This window comes from Lontra canadensis, unplaced genomic scaffold (genome assembly GCF_010015895.1).
Source record: "Lontra canadensis isolate GAN:19392208 unplaced genomic scaffold, GSC_riverotter_1.0 scaffold53, whole genome shotgun sequence".
Lineage (NCBI taxonomy): Eukaryota > Metazoa > Chordata > Mammalia > Carnivora > Mustelidae > Lontra > Lontra canadensis.
In genome coordinates this window covers 927676-944374 of record NW_022631047.1, presented here as the reverse complement: position 1 = coordinate 944374, position 16699 = coordinate 927676, and the positions used below count along the sequence as shown (strand labels likewise).

The following is a 16699-nucleotide window of genomic DNA, read 5'->3' as shown; positions in this document are numbered from 1 at the left end:
GGTGGGGAGAGCGCTTCAAAGCCCGGCCCCCTGAAAGTTGGCCTCGCCCATTAACCAAATCACTCAACTTCCCTAGCCGGTTGGGTCACTTGGGGGATTTTTCTCTCTGAATGTGTTTGTGTGTGTGCATGTGTGTGTGTTTTTGAAGAGGAAGGTGTTTGCCTCATTCTTAGTCCACCTCAGTTTCCCCGGAAACCCTTCGAAACCCCATAATTCATCTACCCTGTCGAGGAACCCGAGCCCCAGAGACCGCGTGAAATCGCACTGTCTCCGGCAACTTCCTCCTCCAGACCCGGCGCCGGCCCGGCCTCTCCGGGGGATTTGGCTCAGGGCGGGGGGCGGGGGCGGTTTCCAGCCTGGGAACAGTCCCGAAGCCCGCCTTTTCACTTCCACCGCGGGAGGGGCTCCCGCACCTGTCGCGGTCCCCTCTGCTGCCCCCCACGGCCGCCTGGGAGAACAGCTGCCTTCCCTTCCACACGAGTCACCGAGCCGTCGGGGCGGCCGGAGTTCCCGCCGCTTTAATGCGGACCCACACCGGCTACACTGTCCCCACTACAGGCGCTCACGCCTTTTCGGGCGCCTTCCAAGCCCGGGCTCGCGCTGGAAAGGGGGGCGCAAAGAGGGCAGCAGAGACTGCGTCCACGAACAGCACGGACACCTGGCACCTCCAGCACCAGCTCCCAGATCCTGATGTCCCACGCGCAACGCGAATGGCTGGCTGCCCCAAACCCTGCCAGCCTCCGGACGGATCCGATGGGCGCCCCCTGGTGCCCAACGGGCGGCAGTGAGGCCCCACACGGGGTCACATTTCAGATCCCTAAGATTGGCATTCCGGATGAGCCTGAAATCCAGAGACCCTAATTATTTCCCCAAGTTTCCAGCCCGAGACCCAGACCTTGAAGGAGAAAGATTTCGCCCCTACTGAGACAGGGCTTCCGCCTAGAATTCTTTATAAACTTGTTCTATATTGATATGCACCAGAGCGCCCATTCTCTGCGGGAGGCTTACCTTTGCCCTCAGGCGTTGGCCTTGCCCTGGACGTTTGCATAACAGTCATAATAGTAATATCAACAGGGAAACATTAACATATACATACATATATCACTTAATTTGCAAACGTTTCCCCAAACTTAGATAGATATTTCAGTTAACATAAACTTGTGGGGTAGGCAACGTCACTTGATTTTACAGAACTGGAAATGGGTGGATCCTTCAAGGTCACCCACTCCCCGACAGTGAATCAGGTGTATCAGGAGAGGGAGCTCAGGGTTCTGCGCTCAGGGTTTCTTCCGTCACAGAGACTGGAGCTTCATCTGCTCAGAATCAAGTTCTCATCAGCAAACTGAGCTAACAGCATTTTCAGGGGCCTTTCCTTTTTTCTCCCCCTAAAGATTTTATTTATTTATTTGACAGAGAGAGAGAGAGAGAGAGAGAGATCACAAGTAGGCAGAGAGGTAGGCAGAGAGAGAGGGGGAAGCAGGCTCACTGAGCAGAAAGCCCGATGAGCGGCTCGATCTCAGGACCCTGAGATCATGACCTGAGCCGAAGGCAGAGGCTTAAGCACAGCGCCATCCAGGCGCCCCGGGGCCTTTCTTTTTATTAAGCACCCACCTGATGTTCAAGGTTCTGGTTATGAAAGAGAAAACCCTCTTTAGTTTCTTTGTAAAACAGTTCCATCAATCTATAAGGTTGTTGTTAGAATGCAATGAGAAAAGGCTAGTAGAGGACTTAATTACAGTGTCATGCTGGTCCTTTAAGAAGCTTTCAAAAAAAAAAAAAAAAAAAGCATTCAATGAGGGGAGACTGGGTGGCTCAGTCTGCTAATCCACCAACTTTCAGTTTCGTCTCCAATCATGGTCTCCAGATGGTGGGATCGAGCTACTCTTCTGGCTCAGTGTGGAGTTGGCTTCAGGTTCTTTCTCCCTCCCCCTCTCCACCTCCCTCTCTCAAATAAATAAAATAAATGAATTTTTAAAAGATTTTATTTATTTATTTGAGAGAGAGAGAGAAGGCACAAGGTGGGCGACAGAGGGAGAGGGAGAAGCAGACTCCTTGCTGAGCAGGGAGCTGGACCTGGGGCTCAATCCCAGAGCCCTGAGATCATGACTGGATCTGAAGGCAGATGATTGGGGTGCCTGGGTGGCTCAGTTGTTAAGTTGTCTGCCTTTAGCTCAGGTTATGATCCTAGGGTCCTGGGATCAAGCCCCTCATCGGGCTCCTTGCTCAGAGGGAAGCCTGCTTCTCCCTCTCCCACTCCCCCTGCTTGTGTTCCCTCTCTCACTGTCTCTGTCAAATAATAAATAAAATCTTAAAAAAAAAAAAAGCATTCAATGAATGCTACCTGTATTTATTCCCTCTATGAGCAACCCCACTTTCTCCCTCTCCAACTAGATCCCAGGGTGTGTTTGCTGGTATATATTCTTATACTTAGAGAGACATCATGCTAAGAATCAGGGATATGAACACTGGATAAAGCGGATAAAACTGACACACTTAAGTGGCCATTTGCGTTAGGTGCTGCCCTCACTGCATAAATGAAGAAAGGGAGACTTTATTTACAACAGGTCTCTGCCTTATCTTTCTAGCATCCCTTATCTTTTCTTACTCTTAGCTGATGACTGGTTCTTATTTTACTGTGAAAATAGAAATAATCAAAAGAAAACATAGTTATCTTTCTACCACCAGTCTGGCCAATTTATCTCCATCCTCTTTTACATACTAGGACTTCCATCTTGTTACAATGAATCATTCTTGCTTCTGTTTAAGCCAACGGTCTCCTCCCATCTCCATCCCTCACCACCATGCCCACCTTCCTATACCTCAGTCTATAGGTATCAATTCTGTGTCTCAGTCTATTTCTTCTTCCCTTTCTCCTATATTATCAAATTTTCTACTAGATCTTTCACATTAGCATACAAATGTGCAGTAATATCTGCCACCTTAAAAATAAAATAAACTTCCGGGACAATTGGGTGGCTTAGTCGGTTAAAGTATCCGCCTTTGGCTCAGATCATGATCTGAGGTCCTGGGATCGAGTCCCACATCCTGCTCCTTGTTCGGTAGGGAGCCTGCTTTTCCCTCTGCCTGCCATTCCCCCTGTTTGTGCATACACGCTCTCTCTCCTTGATAAATATATAAACAAATCTTTAAAAAAATAAAATTAGGGGCACCTGGGTGGTTCTGTGGGTTAAAGCCTCTGCCTTCGGCTTGGGTCGTGGTGTCAGGGTCCTGGGATCGAGCCCCTCATCGGGCTCTCTGCTCAGCAGGGAGCCTGCTTCCTCCTCTCTGTCTGCCCCTCTGCCTACTTGTGATCTCTGTTGTCAAAAAAAAAAAAAACCTTTAAAAATAAAAATAAATAAATAAAACTTTCTTTGATCTTATGGCTTTCTAGTCTGTTGCTCCTAAATGCTGCAAGATATTCTATTTTTTTCTTAAATTTTTAAAGATTTTATTTATTTATTTGACAGACAGAGATCACAAGTAGGCAGAGAGGCAGGCAGAGAGAGGGAAGCAGGTTCTCCACTGAGCAAAGAGCCTGATGCGGGGCTCGATCCCAGGACCCTGAGATCATGAGCTGAGCTGAAGGCAGAGGCTTTAACCCACTCAGCCACCCAGGCGTCCCTGCAAGATATTCTATTATGTGGATCCCTATGCTTTATTTGTTCACTAGTCCAATAAGTGCCTTCAGCTTCCTACTACCCCAGGTGATGCTGCATATGGACATTTCTCCTTTAGTTCTGTGGTAATTTCTTGTGCATTTTGAGCTCCATGCTCTCTGGAATGTCACACCATCAATGGTGGGATTTCTATATCTCAACTTTCTTGCTTGCCAACGCTTAATGTTATTCAGGTTTCCAATTTTCTCATTTGCCATGATTTTAAAATATCTCCTTGAATTTCTTTAATTACTAATATGTTTGACATCTTAAATTTATTCTTACTTTTGGTTTTTCTCTTTTATGAATTGTCTCTTTGTTTTCCTTTGCCAATTTTTCTATAGGAATTTACATTTTAAAAAATATTTTATTTATTTATTTGAGAGAGAGAGAGAGAGCCCACGGGCGAGCGTATGAGCGGGGAGAGAGGCAAAGAGAGAGGGAGAAGTAGACTCCCCACGGAGCAGGGAGCCTGAGCCTGATGCAGGGCTTGATCCCAGGACCCCAGGATCATGACCTGAGCTGAAGGTAGATGCTTAGCCAACTGAGCCACCTAGGCACCTCATTTTTTTTTTTTTTTAAGATTTTATTTATTTGACGGACAGACAGCTAGAGAGGAAACACAAGCAGGGGGAGTAGGAGAGGGAGAAGTAGGCCTCCCACTGAGCAGGGAGCCCTATGCAGGGCTCAGACCCAGGACCCCAGGATCTTGACCCAAGCTGAAGGCAGATGCCTAACAACTGAGCCAACCAGGCGCCCAAAGGATTCCCAAATTTTTTACATTGATTTGCATCAGTTAATTGTAAGTTTAGATATTAGTCCTTTGTTGATTTTAGACATTGCAAATATCTTTTCCCAACTTTTATTATTAACTCTGTCAATATTGTTTAGTGGACAGTTATCCTGTTTTTTGGTATAATCTAATCAATTTTACTTCTTATGGTTTGTGATCTTGATTTTTTTTTACTTTTTTCCCTTTTATTTACTTATTTGGCAGAGAGAGTGAGAGAGCATAAGCAGGCAGAGCAGCAGAGGAAGAGGGAGAAGTAGGTTCCCCACTGAGCAGGGAGCCCCATGTGGGGCTCCATCCCAGGACCCCAGGATCACCAACTGAGCCACCCAGGTACCCCTGATCTTGATTTTTTTTTAATCTTGATTTTTTTTAAGGTTTTATTTATTTATTTGACAGACAGAGATCTCAAGTTGGGGGAGAGGCAGGCAGAGAGAGAGAGAGAGGAGGAAGCAGGCTCCCCACTGAGCAGAGAGCCTGATGCCGGGCTCGATTCCAAGATGCTGGGATCATGACCGGAGCAGAAGGCAGAGGCTTAACCCACTGAGCCACCCAGCACCCCTATCTAGTTGGTTTTAAACTCTTCCTCTTCTTCTTCTTCTTCTTCTTCTTCTCCTCCTTCCCCTCCTCCTCCTCCCCTTCTTCTTCTTCCTCCTCTTCCTCCTTCTTTTTCCTTTTTCCTTCTTCTTCAAAAGGGAGAGGGTGAGGACAACAGAGGGAGAGGGAGAAAGAGAGAATCCTAAACAGACTCCATGCCCAGCTTGGAGCCTGACTTGCCGCTGATCCCACAATCCTGAGATCAGGACCTGAGCCAAAATTAACAGTTGGTTAGGGCGACCAAATCACCCTTAAAGATTTTATTTTTAAGTAATCTCTGTGCACAATGTGGGGCTCAAAGTTACAACCCCAAGATCAAGAGTCTCATGCTCTACTCACTGAGTCAGCCACGTGCCCCAAACTATTACTATTTTATGTATTTTGAGCCTATATTGCCAAGCACATTTATGTTAGTTATATTTTCTTCTTTTCTTTATTTTATCATTATATAATACTCTCTCTTTGGCCCCACATATTTTTTTAAAGACTTAGTTATTTATTTGTGGGGGAGGAGCAGAAGGAGGGAGAATCTTTTTTTTTTAAAGGTTTTTATTTATTTGACAGAGAGAGAGAGAGCACAAGTAGGCAGAGCAACAGGAAGAGGGAGAGGGAGAAGCAGGCTCTCCACTGAGCAGAGAGCCTGATGTGGGGCTTGATTCCAGGACCTTGAGATCATGACGGGAGTCGAAACGAAGAGTCTGATCCTCAACTAACTGTGCCACCCTGGGTGCCATGGCCCCATAATTTTTTGCCTTGAATTTTATCACACGTTACATTTAAAAATTTTTTATTTTAAGTAGGCTCCAGGCCCAGCATGGGTGTTGAACTCATCATGACCCTGAGATCAATAGTTGCATGTCCCACCGGCTAATCCAGCCAGGCAACCCCCCTTTTTTTTAATTAAAAAAATTGGGGTGCCTGGGTGGCTCAGTGGATTAGGTCTCTGCCTTCGGCTCAGGTCATGGTCTCAGGGTCCTGGGATCGAGCCCCGCATTGGGCTCTCTGCTCAGCAGGGAGCCTGATTCCCCCTCTCTCTCTCTGCCTGTCTCTCTGCCTACTTGTGATCTCTGTCAAATACATAAATAAAATCTTCAAAAACTTTTTCTTTTTAGAATTTTATCACATATTAAAATAAAATCCTGATTTACTTTTGGTTTATTTATTTATTTATTTATTTATTTATTTTTGCCTGGCAAAGTTTTTCCCTTGATCACAGATTGAGTTTCTAGGGAAGCCATTTCTAAGATGGACAATAGAATACAGGCAGTCTATTACTGAGTGCTCTTGGGGTCAACACTTAAAGAAAAGAAAGGAAGAAAGATTGGACAGGAGAAGGAGATTGCTGAGCAGTCACAAGGCTTCAACTCTGAAAAAAGGTTAATGTCTCACCCTCTGTAGAGCAAGTGTTGTACCAAGGCACGTGACATACTTGCCACTTCCCGCTCAACCAGTCCATGTTGCATGATGTTATCAATGTAGCAGATCCATTTGGGATCTGTGAGAGATGTCTAGCCGGTTAGCTCTCTTCAGATCATTTAATGACAGAGAGCAGAAGAATAAACAGAGCCCTGGGGTAAGACTGTAAGTGTACAGTGTTGCCTTTTACAAGTGAACGTGAAGGGTTTCTTTTCTTTCTGATAGGGATGGAAAAGAATGCATTTGCGGATCAAGGGTTGCATACCATGTACTTGGGCCCCTGCTAATCTGCTCTAGCAATGAGACCATGTGTGGCAAAGCAGCTGCAATTAGGGCTACTACTTGGCTGAATTATATAGTGGTTCACAAATATCCTCTAGTACCTGGTTTTTGTAGGGGCCAGATTGGTGGATTAAATGAAGATATGATGGGGACTACTACTTTTGCCTTCTTCCCCCACCCCCACAGTTCAGTGGTCTTTTCTTCTTCATACACCTGTGATGAATTCATAAGGAATGGGTTCCAGCAGCTCAGTCCCCTTTCCACACTTGTTCTCACGAAGTATGCTTCTCTGGGTAGCACAAGCAGGTGCTTCCCAAGTACCTTTTTCATTTGCTTCTTTCTTGATCATTTTCCTTCACACATTTCAAGAAACTGTCTCAGCTCTTAGAGTGCTTATTATGCTCAATATGTATATTAATTCTCTTGACAAGAATCTAGCCCTTAATTTGTTTGTTTACAACAATGCAGAACATGCTGGGTAACATCATAGACTTCTCTGGTTTTTCTCTGGTTTTGCCATGGTAACATTTGTGGGGTGTTTCCTTTTTTCTTTTTCTTTCTTTCCTTTGTTTGTTTGTTTTTTTTTTTTTTAAGATTCAATTTATTTATTTGACAGAGAGAGAGAGAGAGAGCGAGCGCAAGCGGAGGAACAGGGACAAGCAGACTCTCCACAGACCAGGGAGGCCCACGTGGGGCTCGATTCCTCATGACCCGAGCAGAAAGTAGACGTTCATCTGACTGAGCCACCCGGGCGCCCCTTGCAGTGTTCCTTTATGAATAGTGCCCATTTCCTTAATGTCTACAATATCATATTTCTTTTAGATTCACATGTTTGTGGCCAAAGGAACAACTCCATGTTTTCTAAAAGGTTTATTTTCTAAAGATAAAATCTTAAAATTATTTTTAAGTAATCTCTACACTGAAGGTGGAGCTCAAACTCACAACTCTGTGATCAAGAATCATATGCTCTACGGATTGAACCAGCCCGGTGCCCCTACTTAAAAATAAAATCTTTAAAAAATAAATAAAATTTAGGGGCGCCTGGATGGTTCAGTTGTTGGGCATCTGCCTTCAGCTCAGGTCATAATCCCAGAATCCTGAGATCGAGCCCCGCATCAGGCTCCCTGCTCAGTGGGAAGCCTGCTTCTCCCTCTCCTACTTCCCCTGGTTGTGTTCCCCCTCTCGGTGTCTCTGTCAAGTAAACAAAATCTTAAAAAAAAAAGAAAAAAATAAATAAAATTTAAAATTTACTTGAAACAGGTACCTTTTTAGGAAAACAAAACTTACCTAAACTGATCAAAGAAGTAATAGAAAGTTCTGGATGATCCCGTATCTGGTAAGTAAACTGAATACGTAATTTAAAGCTTTCCCATAAAGAAAACTATAAACCCTGGGGCGCCTGGGTGGCTCAGTGGGTTAAACCGCTGCCTTCGGCTCAGGTCATGATCTCAGGGTCCTGGGATCGAGCCCCGCGTCAGGCTCTCTGCTCAGCAGGGAGCCTGCTTCCTCCTCTCTCTCTGCCTGCCTCTCTGCCTGCTTTGTGATCTCTCTCTGTCAAGTAAATAAATAAAATCTTAAAAAAACAAAAACAAAACAAAAAAAACACTATAAACTCAGATGGATGTATTACTGAATTATTCCAAACACTTGGGGAAGAAATAGCACCAATCTTACAAAAACTTTTCTAGATAATAAAGAAAAAGAAAATTTCCAGTTCATCTTGAGACAATATAACCTGAAGAAAAATTTGAATTATATATAATTTAAATATAAATTTAAATTATAAAGTAGGGCAAGTACAGAGCCCTCTCTCATAAACTTTGATGTGAAAATCCCACACATAATAGCAAATAGGATCTATCAATATGTTAAAAGACATTAAGAAACATTATAATCAGCTAGACTTTATTTCAGTAATTCCAGTGTGGTTTAACATTGGAAAACCAAACAATACAATTTACCACATTAACAGAATAAAAGAGAAAAATCATGTAATCCTCTATAGTTGCAGAAAAAGTATTTGATAAAATTCAACACCCACTGATGATTAAAAAACTTATTAGCAAACTAGAAATGGATAAGACTTTAAAAATTTTTGATAGAGGGTATCTACCAAAAACCTACAGTAAATATCATATACATCTAAGGGCAAAATATTAAAAGTTTTCTCCTGTCTTAGAAAATAAACAATTGGAGGCACCTAGTTGGCTCAGTGGGTTGGGCCTCTGCCTTCAGCTCAGGTCATGATCTCAGGGTCCTGGAATCGAGCCCCGCATCAGGCTCTTTGCTCAGCGGAGAGCCTGCTTCCCCCTCCCTCTCTGTCTGCCTCTCTGCCTACTTGTAAACTCTCTGTCAAATAAATAAATTAAAAATCTTAAAAAAAAGAAAATAAACAATTGTTACATCCTACAATGTGACTAAACCTCAAAAACATTGTATTGAGTGAAAGAAAGCCAGACATACGTGATAACATATTGTATGATTCCATTTATATAAATGATCCAGAATAGGTAAATCCACAAAAAATGAAAAGGTAATGGTTGCCAGGGACTGGAGATAGGGGAATAAAGGGAGTGATTACTTCATGAATATGGGGTTTTATTATGGGGTGATGAAAATTATTTGGAACTAGATAGAAGTGATGGTTGTACAGTATTATAAATAAACCGAATGACACTGAATTGTAATTTTTTTTTCTTGGGATGTCTTTTTCTGATTTTTTTGTCAAGGTAATGTTGGTCTCATGGAATGAGTTAGCACATTCCCCCTCCTCCTCTTTTATTTTCTTTTTTTAAAAAGTTTGAAAGGATTGGTATTAATTCTTAAAATGTTTGTAGAACTCAGGGGTTCCTGGGTGGTTCAGTTACTTAAGCATCTCCCTTTGGCTCTGTTCATGATCCCAGGGTCCTGGGATGGATCCCCACATCTGGCTCCCTGCTCAGCGGGGAGCCTGCTTCTCCCTCTCCCTCCTCCACTCCTCCTGCTTGTGCTCTCGCTCTCTCTCAAATAAATAAATAAAATCTTAAAAAAAATATGTTTGGTATAATTCACCAGTGAAGCCATCTGGTCTTGGACTTTATTTTTGTTGGGAGGTTTTGGTTACTGATTCATTATCTTTGCTTGTTATAGGTCTGTTCAGATTTTTTATTTCTGCTTGAGTTGGTTTTAGTAATTCCTGTGTTTCTAGGGATTTGCCCATTTCATGTAGATAATCTAATTTGTTGGTGTAAAATTGTTCATAGTATTCTCTCACAGTCTTTTTTATTTCTGTAAGTTTGGTAGTATTATCTCCACTTTTACTTCTGATTTTTAGTTATTTGTGTCTCTTTTTTTCTTAGACTAGCTAAAGTTTGTTAGTTTTGTTCTTTTCGGAGAACCAACTTCAGGTTTCATTTATTCTCTTTATTATTTTTCTATTCTCTAGCTCTGCTCTAGTACTTATTATTCCCTTACTTCTGCTAGATTTTGGCTTAGTTTTCTCTTCCTTTGCTATATCTTCTTCTTCTTTTTAACCTGTAAACAATGGAGGGCTCTAGAGTTTGGTCCTTGGTCTTAGAGTTTGATCTTAGGAAGAGGGGAAGATCCAGCAAAGAGGACAGAGACCCTTGTTCAGTGAAGTAGGAGGAAAACCAGAAAAGAAGATGGTCTCAGAAGATAAGCAAAGAAGACCTAATAAGCAGGCACAAATACTGCTGGGAGGGCAAAAAAGTTGAAGATTGAGAGTTGAGCAGAGATTTTACCACATAAGGAGGTGTTTGATGACCTTAACAAGACAAATTGTCCCACATGGTAGGGATTACACTTAATTTATAGTGGGTTGAAGAGAGAATGGGAGAAACTATCGAAGACTACTAAGGTTGTTTTGTTTTTTTAAGATTTTATTTATTTGACAGAGAAATCACAAGCAGGCAGAGAGGCAGGGAGGCAGGCAGAGAGAGAGAGGAGGAAGCAGGCTCTCTGGCAGAGAGCCTGATGCGGGACTTGATCCCAGGACCCTGAGATCATGACCTGAGCCAAAGGCAGAGGCTTAACCCACTGAGCCACCCAGGCACCCAACTACTAAGGTGTTATCTAAAGAACTCAAGAGCCAAACTGAAGAAGCTCCCAGTGTAACCATCCCAATTTGACAGGAATAATAACCACAATAGAACACCTTAAATAGATTTAAATCCATGAATTCATAGTGTTACTTTTAAAAAAATACTAGTCATTGTAAGATTATAGGGAACCAACCCACTATTCTGAAAACTCTGGATAAAGTAACAAAAATTTATCTTGCCTTGCCAACTACTACTTTGAGGGGAAGTTCTTCATTATAAAAGTATGATGGCTGGGGTGCCTGGGTGGCTCCGTCAATTAAGTGTCCGACTCTTAGTTTTGGCTCAGGTCATGATCTCATGGATTGTGAGACTGAACCCTGAGTCAGGCTCTGTGGTCTGCAAGAAGTCTGCTTGATGATTCTCTCCTTCTGGCCCTCCCCTCCTCACTCATTTAAGATTAAATGAATCTTAAAAAAAAAAAAGTATGACAGCTAATACATGAAGAAGGAATGATACAACGAGAATACCAGAATTTTGGGCAATAATAGTTGCTAACATCACAAAAAGAGATAACCAGATATTATATAGCTCCTGATGTAAGAAACTCATCACCTTCTATGAGGTAGGCTTACTAAAATAATCAAATCTGAATCTTTTCCTCTCAATCCAATACCAATTTGCAAGAAATTCATAAAACAAAAGAAAGACACCACACAGCAAAATCCAGAATGCAGAAAATTCTATCAGCAAAATCTAGAAATGGGAAATTCTATAGGATAACAATTTAGTGTCTTCAACAAATAAATTGCAAGAGAAAAATACCCCATAAGATTCATAGATGATCATTTGTGTATTTCTCCTTAATATCTCCAGGATAGCAAATGCCTGAGATAGTCATCATAGGATTGGGGCACAGTAAGGTAAAAAAAAATTTTTTTAAAGATTTTATTTATTTATTTGACAGAGAGAGATCACAAGTAGGCAGAGAGGCAGAGAGAGAGGGGGAAGCAGGCTCTCCACCGAGCAGAGAGCCTGACGTGGGGCTCAATCCCAGGACCCTGAGATCAAGACCCGAGCCGAAGGCAGAGGCCCAACCCACTGAGCCACCCAGGCGCCCCCCCCCCAATTTTTTTTTAAGTTAGAAATGTTTTTACTCTCCTTTAAAGCATACTAAATTTCTTCTTGTAAAATTAGAAAATCTGGGGTGCTTGGCTGGATCAGATGGAACAGCCTGAGCCTTGAGCTTGGGGATGTGAGTTCCAGCCCCACATTGAGTATAGAGATTACATAAAAATAAAATCCTTAAAAAATTTAAAAAATCTGTTTATATAACTCAAAGGATATGTAAGAAACTGCCTATATGAAGGGAAACTGAATGCAAGATGCCATTGTACATTTTTTGTACTTTTTATGTTTTATTCATGTTTTATGTAATCAAAACACAAAATAATTGGAAAAGGAAGAAGGAGGGAGGGAGAGAGGAAGGAAGGAAGGAAGGAAAGAAAGAAGGAAGGGAGGGAGGGAGGAAAATCTTCAGACCAACTATATTTCTCTGAAACTTCTACCTAGTACACTTAGTTCTACCCTCTGGTTGATCACCCTTTTATATAACAACCCTTCAGATCTTCGAATATGTCCCTCCTTTCCCCTTTAGTTTTCCTTTCTCCAGCTAGATGTCTGCACATCCTCCCCTTATTCTTCAGGTGACTTGATTAACAATCCCTTCTCTATTGCACTGGCCTCTCTTCGCCGTACATGGACCAGTTGTCAATGTGTGCTGTCCAGGATTGAATAACAGATTACAGATTAATGTCCATTAATTGAAACAAAGAGTAAATAAAATGACTCAGCAATTCCATTCCTGATTATATACCCAAGAGAAATGAAAACACGGCTCTCCACAAAAACTTGTGCATGAATGTTTATAGCAGCATTATTCATAATAGCCAAAAGATAGTGAAGGAAACCAAAATGTCACCCCAAAATATACCTCTTTGACATGAAGTTATTTTGAACTAAAGGCAATTAAGAAGCAGCAAACACATAAAAAGCTCTCTCTCCCCTTCTTTTCTGCCTAAAGGCAGATTATAAATTCTTTACTGCAGATGCTCTAGACTCTTATCAGCCCAGAAATGGCACCAGAGAAATCAGCAAACAATCCTCACTCCATTAGTGTCCTCCCATATGTTTACCTTCCCACCATTTGCTGCCCTGAGAAGCCAAAAACTCTTTTCCTCTGTCCTCTCCTGTCATTTTCCCATAAATTTCTTGCTCTTTGTTGAAGATGCTATATTAGCCAGGTTCTAAGCCACCACTTTGAATTACTTTTCATTGAGGTTTCTCCCCTCTAATGAGTGCTGCATGTGTTAAAAACTAGTCTGTTTTATCTTGTTAATCTATCTTTCTTGTTAAAGAGCTCCAGCTGAGAACCTAAGATAGGTAGAGGTAAAGTTTGCCTCCCCTACAATGGAAACAACCCAAATGTCAATCAACTGAAAAATGGATAAACAAAACTTTATATATCCAGACAATCAAATATTATTTGCCCATAAAAAGAGCATGGGCACATAAAAAGTAATGGGGTACCTGGGTGGCTCAGTCTGTTAAGTGTCTTCCTTTGGCTCAGATCATGGTCCCAGGTTCCTGGGATCAAGCCCTAGGATTGATCCTAGGGCTTGATCCTAGGGCTCCCTGCTGAGCAGGGAGTCTGCCTCTCCATCTCCTCTCTGCTCATGCTCCTTCTCGGTATCTCTGTCACTGTCTCTGCTCTCTCTCTCTCTCTCTCTCTCCAGTAAATAAATAAATAAATAAAAGCTTTAAACAAAAAATGTCAAGATTTGAGACCCCTGGCTGGCTCACTAGGAAGAGTGTGTGATCCCAGAACCTGGGGTGGGATCCAGCGGGAGCCCCACACTAGATATAAAATTTCTGAAAATTAAATTAAAAAGAGACATCTGGGTGACTCTGTTGGTTGAGCTTCTGACTTCGACTCAGGTGATGATCTCAGGGTCCTGGGATCAAGCTCCAGGATGGGCACCCCGCTCAGTGGGGAGTCTGCTTGTCCTTCCCCTTCTGCCCCTTCCCCCTCTGGTGCTCTCTCCATCTCTCTTTCTCTCTCTCAAATAAATAAAATATTTTTAAAAAATTAAATTAGGGGCACCTTGGTGACTCAGTTGGTTGAGGGTCTGATGCTTGGTTTCAACTCAGGCCATGATCTCAGGGTCATGAGATCAAGCCCCAGGTTGCTCAGTGTGGAGTCTGCTTGGGATTCTTTCCCCATTCTTCTCCCTGCCTCTCTTCTCCCCTTGCTCTCTCTCTCTCTCAAAATAAATAAGTAAATGAAATCTTTTTAAAATAATTCATTAAAATTTTTAAAAATCTTTAAAAAGTAAAATAATAATTAAAGGGAAATTCTTTTAAGTAAAAACAAGTGAAATAAGAGGTTTCAATAGAAAGTGACAAATAGTAAAGACAGACAAGGAAGATATAAAATCCTTGGGTCAAATAACATGGAGGACATTAGGAGAAGGAAAGGTAAAGTGAATCAGAGAGGGAATCAGAGGGAGAGACAAGATATGAGAAACTGTGGACTCTGAGAAACAAACTGAGGGTTTTGGAGGGATAGGTGAGAGGGGAGGGATAGGTGAGCCTGGTGGTGGGTGCTAAGGAGGGCACATATTGCATGGAGCACTGGGTGTGGTGCATAAACAATGAACCTTGGAACACTGAAAAAATAAAATATAAATTAAATAAAATCAATCCTTGGCTCACATTTTTTTTTCCTTAGGCAACTTCCTTTGAGCATTTTCAAGGCCTCCACTAACAGGTTAATAGAAATCTCTGATAAAGAAAACTAAAGCAAAGGGACAGAAAAAAAAAAAACCCGAACTACAAAGAAACAAACAAAAAAATTACTCAAGAAGATTTTCCTGAGCGGCGCCTGGGTGGCTCAGTGGGTTAAAGCCTCTGCCTTCGGCTCAGGTCAGGATCTCAGGGTCCTGGGATCGAGCCCTGCATTGGGCTCTCTGCTTGGCAGGGAGCCTGCTTCCCCCTCTCTCTCTGCCTGCCTCTCTGCCTACTTGTGATCTCTCTCTCTGTGTCAAATAAATAAATAAAATCTTTATTAAAAAAAAAAAATATTCTTCTGCCTTTAAAAAAAAAAAAAAGATCTTCCTGAAATTAAAAATGTCGAAACTACATATTAAAGAAATACAAGGAGGGTAGGATTGGTGGCTCAAATTCCAATTGTGGCCACTACTTCCAGCCCAGAATAGCCCAGAACAGCAAGAAGAGGTCGGCCAGTCATTCCCACAAGGGCAGGAGTGCTGGGGGTTATAGTGCCAGGAAAAAGAAAAAAGTGTCCACCACCAGCTTTAGGCAGGGTATCAGCATGGAAGCCATGAGTGAGAATAAAATGGTGCCCTCTGATTTTAGCACAAGACCCATGGAAAACGCTGCCAAGCCATTGCCATTTAAGGACCCAAACTTTGTGCACTCTGGCCATGGTGGCGCAGTAGCTGGCAAGAAGAACAGAATCTGGAAGAACTTGAAACAAATTCTCCTTTCTCAAAGGGCATGGCCATGGCAACTCCAGCACTGATGCTCCTCCATCCTTTAAACTAGCGAAGAAGTCTTCTGATGTTTTAGGCCTTCTTGCCAACTACACAGACCCCCAGAGCAAGCTGGAGTTCAGCACCACTGAAGAGTTTTCCTGTATTCAGAGGCTGCCATTCAATGCCACCACTGACTATGTGTCCCTGAGGAAGGCCACAAGTGTCATTCCCTGAGCCTTGAGAAATGGAGACCAAGTGGAAAGCTGTTTCAAAGGCAAACTTTGGACTCACGATTTTCTTTTATGGAAGCAAACCTATTTTGTCAATTTGAAAATGTCAGTGCTGTGGCTTGGAAAAAAATGTTTGGCTTTAACTTAAGGGATCCCTCCCTCTCTTTTCCCTTTAAGTGTGATATTTCCTGTTGAATTAAATTACACTCCAGTTGGGGGCACCTGGGTGGCTCAGTGGGTTAAGTGTTGGACTTTGGATTTTCAACTCAGGTCATGATCTCAGAGTCATGAGACTAAGCTGTCTGTGGGGCTCCATGCTGCATACGGAGCCTGCTTAAGATTCTCCCCCCCCCCCAAAAAAAAAAGATCCTGTCTCCCTGGGTGCCTGGGTGGCTCAGTCGGTTATGCGTCTGCCTTTGGCTCAGGTCATGATCCTGGGTCCTGGGAATGAGCCCCACATCGGGCTCCTCACTCAGTGGGGAGCCTGCTTCTCTCTCTCCCTCTGCCTGCCACTCCCCTTGCTTGTGCTCTCTCTCTCTTGCTTTCTGTCAAATAAATAAAATCTTTAAAAAGAAAAAAGAAAGTGTCTCTCTCCCTTACCCTCTGCCCCCTCCACACCCACTCCCACTATGATGCTTGGGTACTCTCTCTCTAAAAAAAAAAAAAAAAATTATACTTCAGTTGTTGCCTCAAGTAAATTGTTTGACAAGAAAAAAAAGAACACAGAAGGTACCTAAAATATTTACCTATCCAAGACCAAGGCATATTCTAAGTTATTAGAGAGAGCAGGTGCAGGTGGGGGGGGGCGTGCAGAGGGAGAGAGAGAGACTTTAGTAGGCTCCACACCTAGCACAGAGCCCAACATGTGGCTGGATCTCAGGACCCTGAGATCATGACCTGAGCCAAAATCAGTCAGTTGCTTAACTGACAGGCACCCAGGCGCCCCTAGGCTTTAAGGGAAAAAAAAAATCCTTTAACCAGACAAAAAGAGCATAGACTCTGGACACCTGGGTGGCTCAGTCAGTTAAGCAACTGACTGATTTCAGCTCAGGTCATGATCTCAGTGTTCTGGGATCGAGTCCCACATTAGGCTCCTTTTTTTTTTTTTTTTTAAGATTTTATTTATTTATTTATC

At 42.6% G+C, this 16699-nt stretch overlaps 1 pseudogene; it reads left to right on the top strand.

Moving 5' to 3' along the window:
* The first annotated feature begins 710 nt into the window (after window positions 1-710).
* LOC116877552 lies at window positions 711-15568 on the top strand (annotated as a pseudogene).
* The last annotated feature ends 1131 nt before the right edge of the window (window positions 15569-16699 follow it).